Consider the following 15,896-nt stretch of genomic DNA (forward strand, 5'->3'; position numbering starts at 1 on the left):
GCACTACTTTAGAAATTACCCTAAAAACCTCCTTCCAGTAATCCTCCAGCTTTGGTCAGGACCAAAACATATGAACGTTTTGATTCGCGGGGCCCCCCCTGCAACGTTCACACACATCTTCTACCCCCTCAAAAAGCCCGCTCATCCTCGCCCTTGTGAGTTATGCTCTATACACCACCTTCAACTGTATCAGCACCAACCTCGCGCACGAGGTAGAGGCGCTCACTCTCCGGAGCACCTCACACCAGAACCCTTCCCCCATACCCTCTCCAAACTCTTCCTCCCACCTGGCTTTGATATTCTCCGCGTGTTTGCATGGGTTTCACCCTCACAACCCAAAGATGTGTAGGGTAGATGGATTGGCCATGCGAAATTGCCCCTTAATTGGAAAAATTGAATTGGGTACTCTAAATTTAAAAAAAAATTATATGCCCTGACCAGGATTGTTTCCGGTTCCGCCCCAAACTTCTTATAAAACTCAACCAGGAACCCTGCCTATTGTGTTTGGTGTTCGATGTCTAGCAAGGAATCCACAGAACTACTTGTGACTTTTCCAAACCATGATCTTTATTAATTCACTCATGGTAAGGTAACGAACTGTTACAGAGCAAGTTAGCATGGAGTTTCTTTATACTCCTGTGGAACTACCCCGAGGCACGACTGTCCTCATGTACGTCTTACAACCTTCCCGGATCACCAAATCTGCCCTAGCTTATATCGGAGTGCCTTGTCACATGCCCACTGTCTCAAGCCCACATGGTGGATCTGCACCACCACCTGCTGGTTGGAGGTCGCACCACCAACTATCTACAATATTGTTTACAGGTATATCACCACATCGTCAAGACCCGGACCTTACCCGCCTGCATCACCCCATGCCATCCATTACCTCCCACAGCCCAATCATGGCCAAAGACCCTGCACCCGCCCCATCTCCAACTTGGGGAAACTTCAACCCATCCCATAACTGCCTCATCCCCTCTTCCCCCTCAGGGGCTCCGACTCATAAAGCCTCCTATAGAAGGCTTAAAATGCCCCATTCACCCCCTTTGGATCCATCACCATCTGACCCCCTTCATCGTTCAATCTGCCAATCTCCCTTGCCACTATCTGCTTTCTCAGCTGATGGGCCAGCATTCTACTTGCCTTCTCCCCGTACTCTTACACTGCCCCTCCGCAACTGCCCCATCACGTTCCCCATTGACACTAACCCAAACTCCATCTGCAGCCTCCGTCTCTTCTTCAACAACCCCTCCTCTGGCGCCATCGAGTACCTCCCATCCACCCTCAAGATCTCATCAACCAATTGCCCTCTCTTCCCACTTCACCCTTTCCCTGTACACCCGAATTGAAATATAAACTCCCCTCTAACTACAACCTTGAGACTATGGCCTCCCACTTATCATTCACCTCCACATAGCCCCGAATGGCAGCCCTCACCCACACCCTCACCCGCCAACAGCTCCACATCCAACCTCCACTGTGGCCGTTGGGCCTCCCCCCAAATCACCTGCAAATCCGCCCAGTGCGGCGCGTGGTCAAAGACCACGATCACTGAATATTCCAAGTCGGCCACCTCCACCAGCAGCGCCTTGTCCATTACAAAAACAATCGATCTGGAAATACACCCAATGAACTAGGGAGAAGTATGAAAACTTCTTCGCCCTCAGTATCCAAGATCTCCACGGATCCGCACCCTCTGTGCGCTCCATGAACCCCCTCAGCTTCCTAGCCACTGCAAAGCTTTGGGCCTGACGGATTTAGGCCTGGGTCCAGAACTGTATTATTTTATTTTTGTGAAAAATTTAAATACCCAATTTTCCAATTATGGGCAATTTAGTGTGGCCAATCCACCTATTCAGCACATTTTTTTGGGTTGTGGGGGTGAAACCCACGCAGACACGGGGAGACTGTGCAAACTCCACACGGACAGTGACCCGGGTCCTCAGTGCTGTGAGGCAGCAGAGCTAACCACTGTGCCACAATGCTGTCCCCTGACCGTATTAAAATCCCACCATAATCAACTGGTGCGTATCTAAGTTCAGAATCCTCCCCAACAGTCTCCTCATAAAATTCACCTCATTCCAATTCGGGGCATAAACATTAACCAGGACCACAGGCATCATCTCTGGCTTCCCACTAACGACCACATACCTACCCCTGGGATCAGCCACAATGCTCCTCACTTCAAACGCCACCCTCTTATTGACCAACACCGCCAATCCCCTCGTCTTCATACCTGAGTGGAACACCTGCCACACCCAGCCCTTCCTCGGCCTCGTCTGCTCCCCCAGCTTTAGGCGTGTCTCCCTCAGAAACACCACGTCAGCCTTCAGTCTCCTCAGATGCGTGATCACATGTGACTGTTGGCCTATGCAACCCTCGCAACATTCCATATGACCAGCCTGGTCGGGGGATCCCTGCCCCCCCTCCCCCCTGCTAATCAGCCATATCCCTTCTTGGGCCAGCCCATGTCACGCGGCCCTCCAGGCCCAACCTCGGATGTCCACCACCATCTCTCCCTTCCTAACTGCGCCACACCAACCACACACATGCCAGCTGCCCTTCTTCCCTGCCCCTCCACCCCCAGGCGTCCCTCCTGGCAACCCCTCACTTCACTCCCATTAACTAGCCCACCCAGCTAGCACAATTGCCCTCACCCAAGGCCTGTAACCTCCCCATCCCCTTCCATTTCAAACCCCTCCTCCCAATCACCAACAAACAAAGAAGAACACAAAGCACACTCACTCCATTGCCGCTTCCCCATCAATACTCACCCCAGACATTTTGCCATAGGCACAAAGCTCCTCTCCAAAGTTCAGCGTCCCCTCATTCCTCCCAGTCCATGGTCTCTCTTAAAGTCCATTGCCTCCTCTGGCGAGCCAAAATAAACCTCCTGCTTCTGATGAGTCACCCACAGGCATGGCAGGGTAGAGAACACCAAACAAAAAGTGCTGCAGCCTTTACCTGGTTGAATCCAGTTCTCCTCTTCGTGAGCTCTACACCCAGGTCCTGGTGGACCGGCAACTCACTCCCTTCCCAGATACACCTCCTGGTCTGCCTCGCCCATTTCAAAATCTTTTCCTTGTCCAAGAAATGGTGCAGCCACCCCACCATTGCCCTCAATGGCTCCTCCACTTGCGGCCTCCTCCTTGGTGCCCAGTTCGGCCGATCCACTTCGATCGACCCCTTCCTCTCATCAACAGCTCCAACATCTTTGCCACACACCTGGTGGCATCTGCTCTCTTGATACCCATCACAACTACCTTACATTCTGTCACCGGGAGCGATTCTCCAGGTCCTCCAACTTCTCTCTCAGCCTCTTCTGGCTGTCCACCACCATCCCCAACTCCGCCACCAGCGAGGCCATCTGCTCCCCCACCACCTCCTTGAACACATGAATCGGCAGGCCTTGAGCCTCCAGCCATTTTCTCAATCGCCACACTAAGCAGCACCACCACCTTAGCCAGGTCCTCCAAGGCCTCTTTCCTCTGCTGCAGGAACTTATTATTTAAAAACTCCACCAGTTGCTCCATCGATCACTGGGCGGGCAGCTTGCCCTCTGCCATCTTGACCTGTGGCGCACCATGAAAACTGCCCTGCTCCAGATGCTCTCTCTTTCTCAAGGCACTTCCCATCCTCTGATTCATGGACCAGACTCACCAGAGGAGTATTACCTTCCCTGGGCACTTGCACACCTTTTGCCCTCAAAAAGACCCCATAAGGGTAGGGAAGGACCAACAAAATTCACCTTGAGTGGTGCCACCAAATGTGCGACCACTCACTCCCATGGCCACCACCAGAAGTCGGAATGGGGCTTGATGTCTGCCATTGCTCTCACCATCCCCTTCTAGGCTCTCAACTTCAGCTACGACGAGCAAAGGAAAGAAGTTATCGCAAACGGGAAATAAGATCAAATCAAACAGGATATTCTTGTGCAGGTGCTGGGGGCCTGTGAGTAGGTTTCCCACCTGGTCTGTATGCCATGACCCAGAAAGATGCATCAGACCGAGAAGTAAAATAAGAGAGGAAAGGACAACTCTTTCTGAGGAGTAAGGCGATTCTCACCAAGTTCAGCAAGATCACCTCATTTCAATCTTGAAGCAAATACCCCAAGTTTTGAATGAAATTTCAACTGACATTTCATGCAGCGAGACAATTTAAGACTGCTGTCATCTTCTCTGACTCGGGGCTCAGCCGAGGAGGATGGAGGTTCCATCGTAGTAACTCTGGATTTAGATGAATGTCTTTCCAAAGCTGAATCTACGCAGGTTTCAGTGGAATGTGGTTTGGAAGTAGAATGCCTCATATTGAACTGAGACCCAATGTAGTAGTTCCAAGTTTATCCCCTCGGGGTGGTTTACTGAGATTCATTGTTGTGATTCGGCCTTTGGAAATAGGAGTACTGCTCCAGTTAGTCTGAAATCTTTGAGCGTGCTCTTCAATGACTGCCTGAGTTTGGTCGAGTTTATTCAACTCATTTATAATTTGTTAATCTTGGTGAAATTTGCTCACCGCCTGTTGGAGATTTATTTTTTATTTTGTTTTGGCCAGTTGTAGATGAAAACCAGTTAATGCTTTTTTATCCAGGCTGGAGTCTTCCTCTGCTATTGGCAGCAGGAGTACATGCGTGTGCGGCAAGTAAAATGTCAGCTTCCCAAAGATGGGATGAAAGGAGGAAATTACAGTGGGGGTATATCGAGCTTCCCAACATCAAGTGGCGGGAAGCTCTTCCTAATGTATTAGCATGACATGCTTACTCATGAAAGCACTACTTCCCAGGATTAAATAGTACCTTTGTAATGAACTCTCTGGCAAATGCGAAACATGCTCCTTTGTGGTCCTAACTGGTTGCGGGTGGCGGGCACCAGGCGAGGTAGTCCTTCTGGTGAACTTGGACTGAGTAGTTGTTGTTTTTCTTTCCTAAGAGTTTTGGAGCACGGGAAAGAAGGTTCTAGAGGCAGCTGTAGTCTCTCTCATACAAACGGAGCCTGGTCAATTGCAGGCAATGCATACCTGTCAAGGTTCCCTTTAAATATGGCAGGCCATGCGGTAACAGCAGGATAGTCTACATCCTGAGCGGCCCTGCCTCATGGTTGGCCAGGCACCTCGCCATGAATACCTAATTGGCTGGCTGTCGGGGGATTGCATGCGTCCAGCTGTCCCACCTACGAGAGGGGTTTCTGGTCTAGCCATCAGAATACTCGGCACTACAACGAGATTCATGGTTCAAATTAGCCCCTGAAACAGACAGCAAAGGCATTATTTTAGTACCACCTCCTTTCTAAACACCTCACTATTTTCCCCGCCCCCAAGTCTCAGATTTGGTTCAGTGGCAGCCCTCCTATCTGTGAATGGGAAGGTTGTAGGTTCGAGCCACACTCTGGAAACTTGACCATATAATTCAATCTGACACTTCAGTGCAACATTAAGGGAGTGCTGCCCTGTCAGAGACGAGGCTGCCTTTAAGGTCAGACATTGAAATAATAATAATAATAATCGCTTATTGTCACAAGTAGCCTTCAATGAAGTTACTGTGAAAAGCCCCTAGTCGCCACATTCTGGAGCCTGTTCGGGGAGGCCGGTATGGGAATTAAACCCTTGCTGCTGGTCTTGTTCTGCATTACAAGTCAGCTGTTTAGTCCACTGTGCTAAACCAGCCCCGAAAGGTCCCATCTGCTTTTTCAGGTGGATGTCAAAGATCCCATGGCAGGAGTGGAGGAAAAGCAAGAGTTGTCCTGGCAACACAGGCAATTATTTTTCACTCAACCAACAACTAATCTGTTTGTGGGATTTTGCTGAACACAAGTGACTGTCGTGTTTATCTACAGTGGACGACACTTCAAAAAGTACTTAATGGTCTGTGAAGCGTTGAGGGTGGTTTCTGAGATTGCGGAAGGAACTCTGTCAATGCAAATCTCATTGTTGTTTCTTGGAACATAATCTCATACAGAAAATAATTGTTTCCAATAATTAAGGCTCATTTGTTCCTTTAATGAATAGTAATCCAGGAGTAAACCGAACGTCAGGCGATGGGTTGTGTGTGTGGAGAGGGGGCGGGGAGGGGGGGGGGGGGGGGGGGGGGGGTGTGGAATAAAAGTACAATTTTGTTTTGATCTTGTTATCAGTGCCAGAAAGTTCCGGAAGATGAATCCTTTTGCAGTCTTAACAAGGATGGGTCGGGATAGATTCAGATCAATGAAAGCCGAGGAAGCTTGTCAGATAGATAAACAGTTTGCAGCAGCAGGAAGGAACCCCTTAAAGTTAGGCAAACATGACATGAAGAGTCGCTTCATATCATGTGGTGGATGAATTATCACTTTTAATTCACTGAATCCATAATTGAACTAATAGTCAGTCGGTCTACCCTCGCGTATGGCACGGCAAGGTTGAGATGCCAAGAAAGCAGCAGTCACTCGTCCTATAACCCCGAGGAACATGGGTCAAAGGAACAAAGGGGAAGGCGAGAGAGAAATCCATACTCCACTTAGACCTGTCCCTGTGCAATAAAAGGCTGCAAAGCTGAACAGAACTGAGAGCAGATGGTGTTCTCCTCGGGCTAAAGGCTGCCTCTGATTAAGAAGGCACTGGGGTGCAGTCACGGCTCCCTAGATTCTCCTTGTGCTCCAGCAATTGCCCTGGCAGCACATTGAAAATTTGTATTCCTCCAATTTTTTGGCAAGGATAGGCAGTAATTTGCTGACTGTGATCGGAGTTCATGAGGGGTTTTGTTGTGTAAGTGACCGAGGGCAGTGAGTACAGTTGCAGTCGCTTCTTGCCTCACCATGTGCATGTTGACTGTAATTTTAAAATTCTGAGCCTTGTGTCAAATCCTTCCATAACCTTGCCCTTCACAAGTTCTTTAATCTCTTCCATCCCTACGACCATCTAAGATATTGGTCTCCTCCAATTCTAGCCTCCAGTACATCACCGATCACAACACTCTGCTATTGGTGGCCGTGCCTTCAGCTGTCTAGGCCCTAAACCTCTAATTTTCTCTCCCTAAACCTCTCCACTTCTCTATCCTCCTTAAGATCCTTCATAAAGCCTACCTCTTTGACCAAATTTTTAAAAAGTCTCCTTGTGGCCCTGTGTCAAACGTTGTCTGATAAAGCTCCTGCTAAGGCATCTGAGAACGATTTGCTTCATTATAAGGCTATTTACATGCAAATTGTTGCGGTTGTACCTGTTTGTATTTAGTTGTCCGGGTCATCTGGCTGTGCCTGTGCTCTGCCTTTAAAGTTACTTCTGGGGAATTAGTAAATCATAGACTTTATAGTGCAGAAGGAGGCCATTTGGCCCATCGGGTCTGCACCGGCCCTTGGAAAGAGCACCCAATTTTATTTTCTTTTATTAAATAAATTTAGAGTACCCAATTCTTTTTTTTTTCTATTTATGGAGCAATTTAGCTTGGCCAATCCACCTAGCCTGCACATCTTTGGGTTGTGGGGGCGAAACCCACGCAAACACGGGGAGAATGTGCAACATCCACACAGATAGTGACCCAGAGCCGAGATCGAACCTGGGACTGCGGCGCCGTGAGGCAACAGGGCTAACCCACTGCGCCACCATGCTGCCCAGAGCACCCAACTTAAGCCCACGCCTCCACCCTATCCCTGTAACCCAGTAACCCCACCTAACCTTTTGAGCACTAAGGGGCAAATTAGCATAGCCAGTCCACCTAACCTGCACATCTTTGGACATGCGGGAGGAAACCGGAGCACCCAGAGGAAACCCACGCAGACACATGGGGAAGAAAGTGCAAACTCCACACAGACATTCAGCCAAGGCCGGAATTGAACCCGGGCTCCTTGATCTGTGAGGCAGCAGTGCTAACCACTGTGCCTCCATGCCGCCCAATGGTTCTTTCATGTTTGGAATGCCTCCATATCTTACATAATTTCTAATCAGCCAGCAGAACAGTACTTGGTAGAAGGTGAGGCACACTTTACAAGAAGAATGTGTGCATGCTAATCACTCGCGTTAATAAACTGCTCAGGGATTGTGTTCAATACGGTGGGGTCCATAAAGCCATAGATGTTTACAGCACAGAGAAGCAGACGAGCATGTCTCGACTGGCTCCTTTGCGATAGCAATTCAAAACAAATTGCTCCATTCACTTCCTGCAGTCCTGTTCCTATCATACTCTGCCAATTCCAAGCTGATCACGTTATTCCACTCCATCCCGCTAGCCGTGCATCAAACCAAAACTAGCCCCAAAACCTGCCCTGTCCCCATAGCCCTCTGTCATTGCAAACTGATCTCATTATCCCACTCTCTTCTCATAGCCTTATTTGTTACAAATATTAATCTAACTTCCCCTTTAAAAAACCCCAGTGACCCTATGAAGAACTAATTTCTCCAACCTCTCTTCTCATTCACAGTAGCAATTTAAATCAATCGTTGCACTTTTTGATTGCCCAAACCATAGGTGACAGCCTTTCCTTATTCAAGCCATCAGAAACTTTCATGAACTGCACTTTGATCTGCTCCTAGCCTTCACTGCTCAATTGATATCGTCTCCCATATTCGAGAGAGACCAGAATCTGTGATGCACATCACAACAAAGTAATTTGCAAAACAATTACTGTGCTTGATTTACTTATTTATTGTTAAAATAGTGCCGGGGGATTTTTTTTGCATCCAACTGAGCAGGGAGACAGGGACTTGGCTTAACGTCTCGTCCAAAAGGCAGTACCTCAGACAGTGCAGCACTCCCTCAGTACCGCACTGGCGTGTCAGCCTTTACTTATGTAAGTCTAGAGAGTGAAACTTGAACCCCTCACACCTTCTGGCTCATCGGTGAGAGCGGTACTAGTTGAACGATGGCTGACTTGACATTGCTCTTGATGAAAGTCAAGAAGTTTGTGGCGACACTCTGTAGTATATGGACTCAAAAACGGCCCATTACAAAACTGCACGCTTAGATCTTTGCAACGTTTAGCCCCTGGTGCTGCATGGCCACCAATTAGAAGGATGGCAATCATAGTTCTAGGATTCCTGAGGTTGGCCAGTGTGGATATTTGAATTACTGCCATTCCTGAATGTGGATGGCTCCTTTGATATCAGGCTTACATTTGCTATTGAACTGCGGGGACAGCAAACAACCTACATTCTGCATGGCCTCCAGAGCTTGATAGCAACACTGGATAAAAACATGGGGAAAGCAGTTAATTTCCTACACTGGATCACAAACATTTAAAGACACGCAAGGAATGTACAACATGCAACATACACATGGCTAACAGCCTGTTATAGGCAGGCCAATGTCTGGTTCAGGGTTCAGTGGGTTCTGTGACGCCCTCGGGGTTCAGTACGGACTGTGACACACTCTCGGGGTTCAGTATGGACTGTGGAACACTCTCGGGGTTCAGTGTGGACTGTGACACACTCTCGGGGTTCAGTACGGACTGTGACACACTCTTGGGGTTCAGTGTGGACTGTGACACACTCTCGGGGTTCAATACGGACTGTGACACACTCTCGGGGTTCAGTACGGACTGTGACACACTCTTGGGGTTCAGTGTGGACTGTGACACACTCCCGGGGTTCAGTACGGACTGTGACACACTCCCGGGGTTCAGTACGGACTGTGACACACTCTCGGGGTTCAGTACGGACTGTGACACACTCTCGGGGTTCAGTGAGGACTGTGACACACTCTCGGGGTTCAGTACGGACTGTGACACACTCTCGGGGTTCAGTACGGACTGTGGAACACTCTCGGGGTTCAGTACGGACTGTGACACACTCTCGGGGTTCAGTACGGACTGTGGAACACTCTCGGGGTTCAGTACGGACTGTGACACACTCTCGGGGTTCAGTACGGACTGTGACACACTCTCGGGGTTCAGTACGGACTGTGACACACTCTCGGGGTTCAGTACGGACTGTGGAACACTCTCGGGGTTCAGTGTGGACTGTGGAACACTCTCGGGGTTCAGTGTGGACTGTGACACACTCTCGGGGTTCAGTATGGACTGTGACACACTCTCGGGGTTCGGTAAGGACTGTGACACACTCTCGGGGTTCAGTACGGACTGTGACACACTCTCGGGGTTCAGTACGGACTGTGGAACACTCTCGGGGTTCAGTGTGGACTGTGACACACTCTCGGGGTTCAGTACGGACTGTGACGCACTCTCAGGGTTCAGTACGGACTGTGACACACTCTCGGGGTTCAGTACGGACTGTGGAACACTCTCGGGGTTCAGTGTGGACTGTGACACACTCTCGGGGTTCAGTACGGACTGTGACACACTCTCGGGATTCAGTACGGACTGTGACACACACTCGGGGTTCAGTACGGACTGTGACACACTCTCGGGGTTCAGTACGGACTGTGACACACTCTCGGGGTTCAGTACGGACTGTGACACACTCTTGGGGTTCAGTATGGACTGTGACACACTCTCGGGTTTCAATACGGACTGTGACACACTGCTGGGGTTCAGTACGGACTGTGACACACTCTCGGGGTTCAGTACGGACTGTGACACACTCTCGGGGTTCAGTACGGACTGTGACACACTCCCGGGGTTCAGTACGGACTGTGACACACTCTCGGGGTTCAGTACGGACTGTGACACACTCTCGGGGTTCAGTACGGACTGTGACACACTCTCGGGGTTCAGTACGGACTGTGACACACTCTGGGGGTTCAGTACGGACTGTGGAACACTCTCGGGGTTCAGTACGGACTGTGACACACTCTCGGGGTTCAGTACGGACTGTGGAACACTCTCGGGGTTCAGTACGGACTGTGACACACTCTCGGGGTTCAGTACGGGCTGTGACACACACTCGGGGTTCAGTAAGGACTGTGACACACTCGGGGTTCAGTACGGACTGTGACACACTCTCGGGGTTCAGTACGGACTGTGACACACTCTCGGGGTTCAGTACGGACTGTGACACACTCTCGGGGTTCAGTACGGACTGTGACACACTCTCAGGGTTCAGTACGGACTGTGACACACTCTCGGCGATCAGTACGGGCTGTGACACACACTCGGGGTTCAGTACGGACTGTGACACACTCTCGGGGTTCAGTACGGACTGTGGAACACTCTCGGGGTTCAGTACGGACTGTGGAACACTCTCGGGGTTCAGTACGGACTGTGACACACTCTCGGGGTTCAGTACGGACTGTGGAACACTCTCGGGGTTCAGTACGGACTGTGACACACTCTCGGGGTTCAGTACGGACTGTGACACACTCTCGGGGTTCAGTACGGACTGTGACACACTCTCGGGGTTCAGTACGGACTGTGGAACACTCTCGGGGTTCAGTGTGGACTGTGACACACTCTCGGGGTTCAGTATGGACTGTGACACACTCTCGGGGTTCGGTAAGGACTGTGACACACTCTCGGGGTTCAGTACGGACTGTCACACACTCTCGGGGTTCAGTACGGACTGTGACACACTCTCGGGGTTCAGTACGGACTGTGGAACACTCTCGGGGTTCAGTGTGGACTGTGACACACTCTCGGGGTTCAGTACGGACTGTGACACACTCTCGGGGTTCAGTACGGACTGTGACACACTCTCGGGGTTCAGTACGGACTGTGGAACACTCTCGGGGTTCAGTGTGGACTGTGACACACTCTCGGGGTTCAGTACGGACTGTGACACACTCTCGGGATTCAGTACGGACTGTGACACACACTCGGGGTTCAGTACGGACTGTGACACACTCTCGGGGTTCAGTACGGACTGTGACACACTCTCGGGGTTCAGTACGGACTGTGACACACTCTTGGGGTTCAGTATGGACTGCGACACACTCTCGGGTTTCAATACGGACTGTGACACACTGCTGGGATTCAGTACGGACTGTGACACACTCTCGGGGTTCAGTACGGACTGTGACACACTCTCGGGGTTCAGTACGGACTGTGACACACTCCCGGGGTTCAGTACGGACTGTGACACACTCTCGGGGTTCAGTACGGACTGTGACACACTCTCGGGGTTCAGTACGGACTGTGACACACTCTCGGGGTTCAGTACGGACTGTGACACACTCTGGGGGTTCAGTACGGACTGTGGAACACTCTCGGGGTTCAGTACGGACTGTGACACACTCTCGGGGTTCAGTACGGACTGTGGAACACTCTCGGGGTTCAGTACGGACTGTGACACACTCTCGGGGTTCAGTACGGGCTGTGACACACACTCGGGGTTCAGTAAGGACTGTGACACACTCGGGGTTCAGTACGGACTGTGACACACTCTCGGGGTTCAGTACGGACTGTGACACACTCTCGGGGTTCAGTACGGACTGTGACACACTCTCGGGGTTCAGTACGGACTGTGACACACTCTCGGGGTTCAGTACGGACTGTGACACACTCTCGGCGATCAGTACGGGCTGTGACACACACTCGGGGTTCAGTACGGACTGTGACACACTCTCGGGGTTCAGTACGGACTGTGGAACACTCTCGGGGTTCAGTACGGACTGTGACACACTCTCGGGGTTCAGTACGGACTGTCACACACTCTCGGGGTTCAGTACGGACTGTGACACACTCTCGGGGTTCAGTACGGACTGTGACACACTCTCGGGGTTCAGTACGGACTGTGACACACTCTCGGGGTTCAGTACGGACTGTGGAACACTCTCGGGGTTTAGTACGGACTGTGGAACACTCTCGGGGTTCAGTACGGACTGTGACACACTCTCGGGGTTCAGTGTGGACTGTGACACACTCTCGGGGTTCAGTATGGACTGTGACACACTCTCGGGGTTCAGTACGGACTGTCACACACTCTCGGGGATCAGTACGGACTGTGACACACTCTCGGGGTTCAGTGTGGACTGTGACACACTCTCGGGGTTCAGTACGGACTGTGACACACTCTCGGGGTTCAGTACGGACTGTGACACACTCTCGGGGTTCAGTACGGACTGTGACACACTCTCGGGGTTCAGTACGGACTGTGACACACTCTCAGGGTTCAGTACGGACTGTGACACACTCTCGGGGTTCAGTACGGACTGTGACACACTCTCGGGGTTCAGTACGGACTGTGACACACTATCGGGGTTCAGTACGGACTGTGACACACTCTCGGGGTTCAGTATGGACTGTGACACACTCTCGGGGTTCAGTACGGACTGTGACACACTCTCGGGGTTCAGTACGGACTGTGACACACTCTGGGGGTTCAGTACGGACTGTCACACACTCTCGGGGATCAGTACGGACTGTGACACACTCTCGGGGTTCAGTGTGGACTGTGACACACTCTCGGGGTTCAGTACGGACTGTGACACACTCTCGGGGTTCAGTACGGACTGTGACACACTCTCGGGGTTCAGTACGGACTGTGACACACTCTCGGGGTTCAGTACGGACTGTGACACACTCTCGGGGTTCAGTACGGACTGTGACACACTCTGGGTTCAGTATGGACTGTGACACACTCTCGGGGTTCAGTACGGACTGTGACACACTCTCGGGTTTCAGTACGGACTGTGACACACTCTCAGGGTTCAGTACGGACTGTGACACTCTCGGGGTTCAGTATGGACTGTGACACACTCTCGGGGTTCAGTACGGACTGTGACACACTCTCGGGGTTCAGTACGGACTGTGACACACTCTGGGTTCCGTATGGACTGTGACACACTTTGCGGCTCAGTATGGACTGTGACACACCCATTGGTTTATTGTGGTTTGTCACTATGAGCGGCAATACACTATATAACATTTCATTACCAGCTGAATCATTCTCTATGGTATAATTCTGGACTGATCGACACTATAGAGTTTGGGGTGATGTCAGGATTGTCTTAAGTAATTTAAAAAGAAATTTAGAGTACCCAATTCATTTTTTCCAATTAATGGACAATTTAGTGTGGCCAATCCACCTACCCTGCACATCTTTGGGTTGTGGGGGTGAAACCCACGCAAACGCGGGGAGAATGTGCAAACTCCACACGAACAGTGACCCAGTTGTCTGAGTAAATTGATATTTGTTCATGGGGAACTAATTGTCTCCCATTGGAAGTTTGCGAATCATTGCTGCTGTGTATATAATTACATTACAGCATTCTCCATTCCTCCCTGTCGTGTCTGAAAATGAAATCTGCAAAAGGCCCGATGACAAGAAGTTATTATTATGGCGACGTTCTTGAGGACAATTTGATACCTGTTGTGTATTCAGCTGAATGAGGAAACAAAAAGCAAAGACTTAGCTGGAAAGTGAGTGGCAGGCGGGCTGACGAGGTCCCGCCCAGCCCTCCCCTCCCTGCCACTCTTTGACGGAGGTAGTTTTAGGTGGAGCTGGTTTTCCTGTCATTGTAGAGAGCAGTAAATCCGATTTTCCTGTTGTGTTTCAGACTAGCCTATTAGTTCAGTGGAGAATGGGCTGTGGATCACTCAGACTAAAGGCAGCTGGACAACGGGCTGCTGAAACCTCCAGTTTGATAGTGTTATGATGGTGACCTTAATCCTAGCTATGTCCAGACAACCAGAACCGGGTTGGAATCCATTGGTGGGTATCAGATGGCTACTTGTTAATGCTGATGGTCAGGCTTCTGGGTCTGTCAAAGGGGGGAGTTCTACCGTACAAAGTCAGGCTAGCAACCAGACTGAATTTGTTTTTACTAAATTTCACGGTTGGAATATATTCAGGATAATGGGTGAATTGCTTTATCGACTATTACTAAACATAGACTGGCAATGTGTGTATATTTAAGTATGGAGCTTCTGGGCCGATAGCTGCCATTATTTTCAAAGTTACTCTCTTTTCCATGTACTGTATCATCTTATGTTCCTGTCAGACAGTGACAGGCTCCATTGGAAATCAATCAAACTATAGACACTTTTCCTTGGATAGGTATGGCCTTTTCTTTTGGGAAGTGTCCAGTCCGTAGCTGCTGCAGCTTTAAACATGCCTTGTCTGGTTTACTTGTGAAGTCCCAGAGTTTTTGATCAGTACGGTTGGCTGCAATCAGCGCTTATTCTTTTTCAAAACAGGGACTTTGTGCCTCATTTATTTGCCTGTTTATGGTTGAGTGCAGTGAGGAATATTTTTTGTACGGAATGAGTTTTAGAATCTCATTTGCTGCTGAGTGTGGGACGAAAACAGTGATGATTGAATTTTATACGGGCTCGGGTTCTTTCTGGCGAGGACTTGATAAAGATGCAATGATTGCACAGGAGGCTTTAATCCTTAGCTTTGGATTGCTTCACTGATTAACACCCAGTTATCCCCACAGCTTCCGAGGCGGGAGCAAAACCTGATAGACAGTGTTAGCACCTGAGATGTCTGGTTAGATTACTGTCACAGAATCATTCCCAGGTATTCCCTATTCTACGTGTAATCTCAACAGAAAGAAACAGCTAACATTTATGTAGCACCTTTCACATTGCAAAATGCTTTACCACCAATGATGTATATATTTCAAGTGTCATTATGACTGTAAAGGGGAAATGCAGCAGCCAATTTGCGCACAGTAAGGCCTCTGAAACAATTGACTCGATAATCTGTTTCAGTGATGTTGGTTGAGGGATAGATATTGGCCACAGGATCCTATTCTTCTTTCAGATGCTGTCATGGGATCTTTTATGCCCATCTGAGAAGCCTGGTGGGGAATTGGCTTACTATTGCATCCGAGAGCACAGTGGGCTAAACAGCTGGCTTGTAATGCAGAACAAGGCCAGCAGCACGGGTTCAATTCCCGTATTAGCCTCCCCGAACAGGCGCCAGAATGTGGCGACTAGGGGCTTTTCACAGTAACTTCATTGAAGCCTACTTGTGACAATCAGCATTTATTATTATTATTGTTATTAAAGGTGATGGGTGGGATTCTACCCTACCCGGCGGGGTGGGGGGTCCCGGCGTAGGGGAGTGGCGCCAACCACTCCGGCGTCGGGCAT

The 15,896-nt window shown here is 50.0% G+C and overlaps 1 protein-coding gene across 2 annotated transcripts in view; it reads left to right on the top strand.

The window, feature by feature from the left end:
- The window catches only part of mid1 (midline 1), a 223,485-nt gene that overhangs the window by 38,122 nt on the left and 169,467 nt on the right, over positions 1-15,896 (top strand). The window contains exon 1 of one of the 2 annotated variants that reach the window (XM_038802568.1): positions 14,364-14,508. The exons of the other annotated variant lie outside the window; for it this stretch is intronic. The gene's annotated coding sequence lies outside the window, so the exon portion shown is untranslated. Of the gene's footprint in view, positions 1-14,363; positions 14,509-15,896 lie in introns of those variants that run through there. 2 annotated transcript variants of the gene reach the window in all.

The sequence above is a fragment of the Scyliorhinus canicula genome, chromosome 7 (assembly GCF_902713615.1).
Source record: "Scyliorhinus canicula chromosome 7, sScyCan1.1, whole genome shotgun sequence".
NCBI classification, from domain to species: Eukaryota; Metazoa; Chordata; class Chondrichthyes; order Carcharhiniformes; family Scyliorhinidae; genus Scyliorhinus; species Scyliorhinus canicula.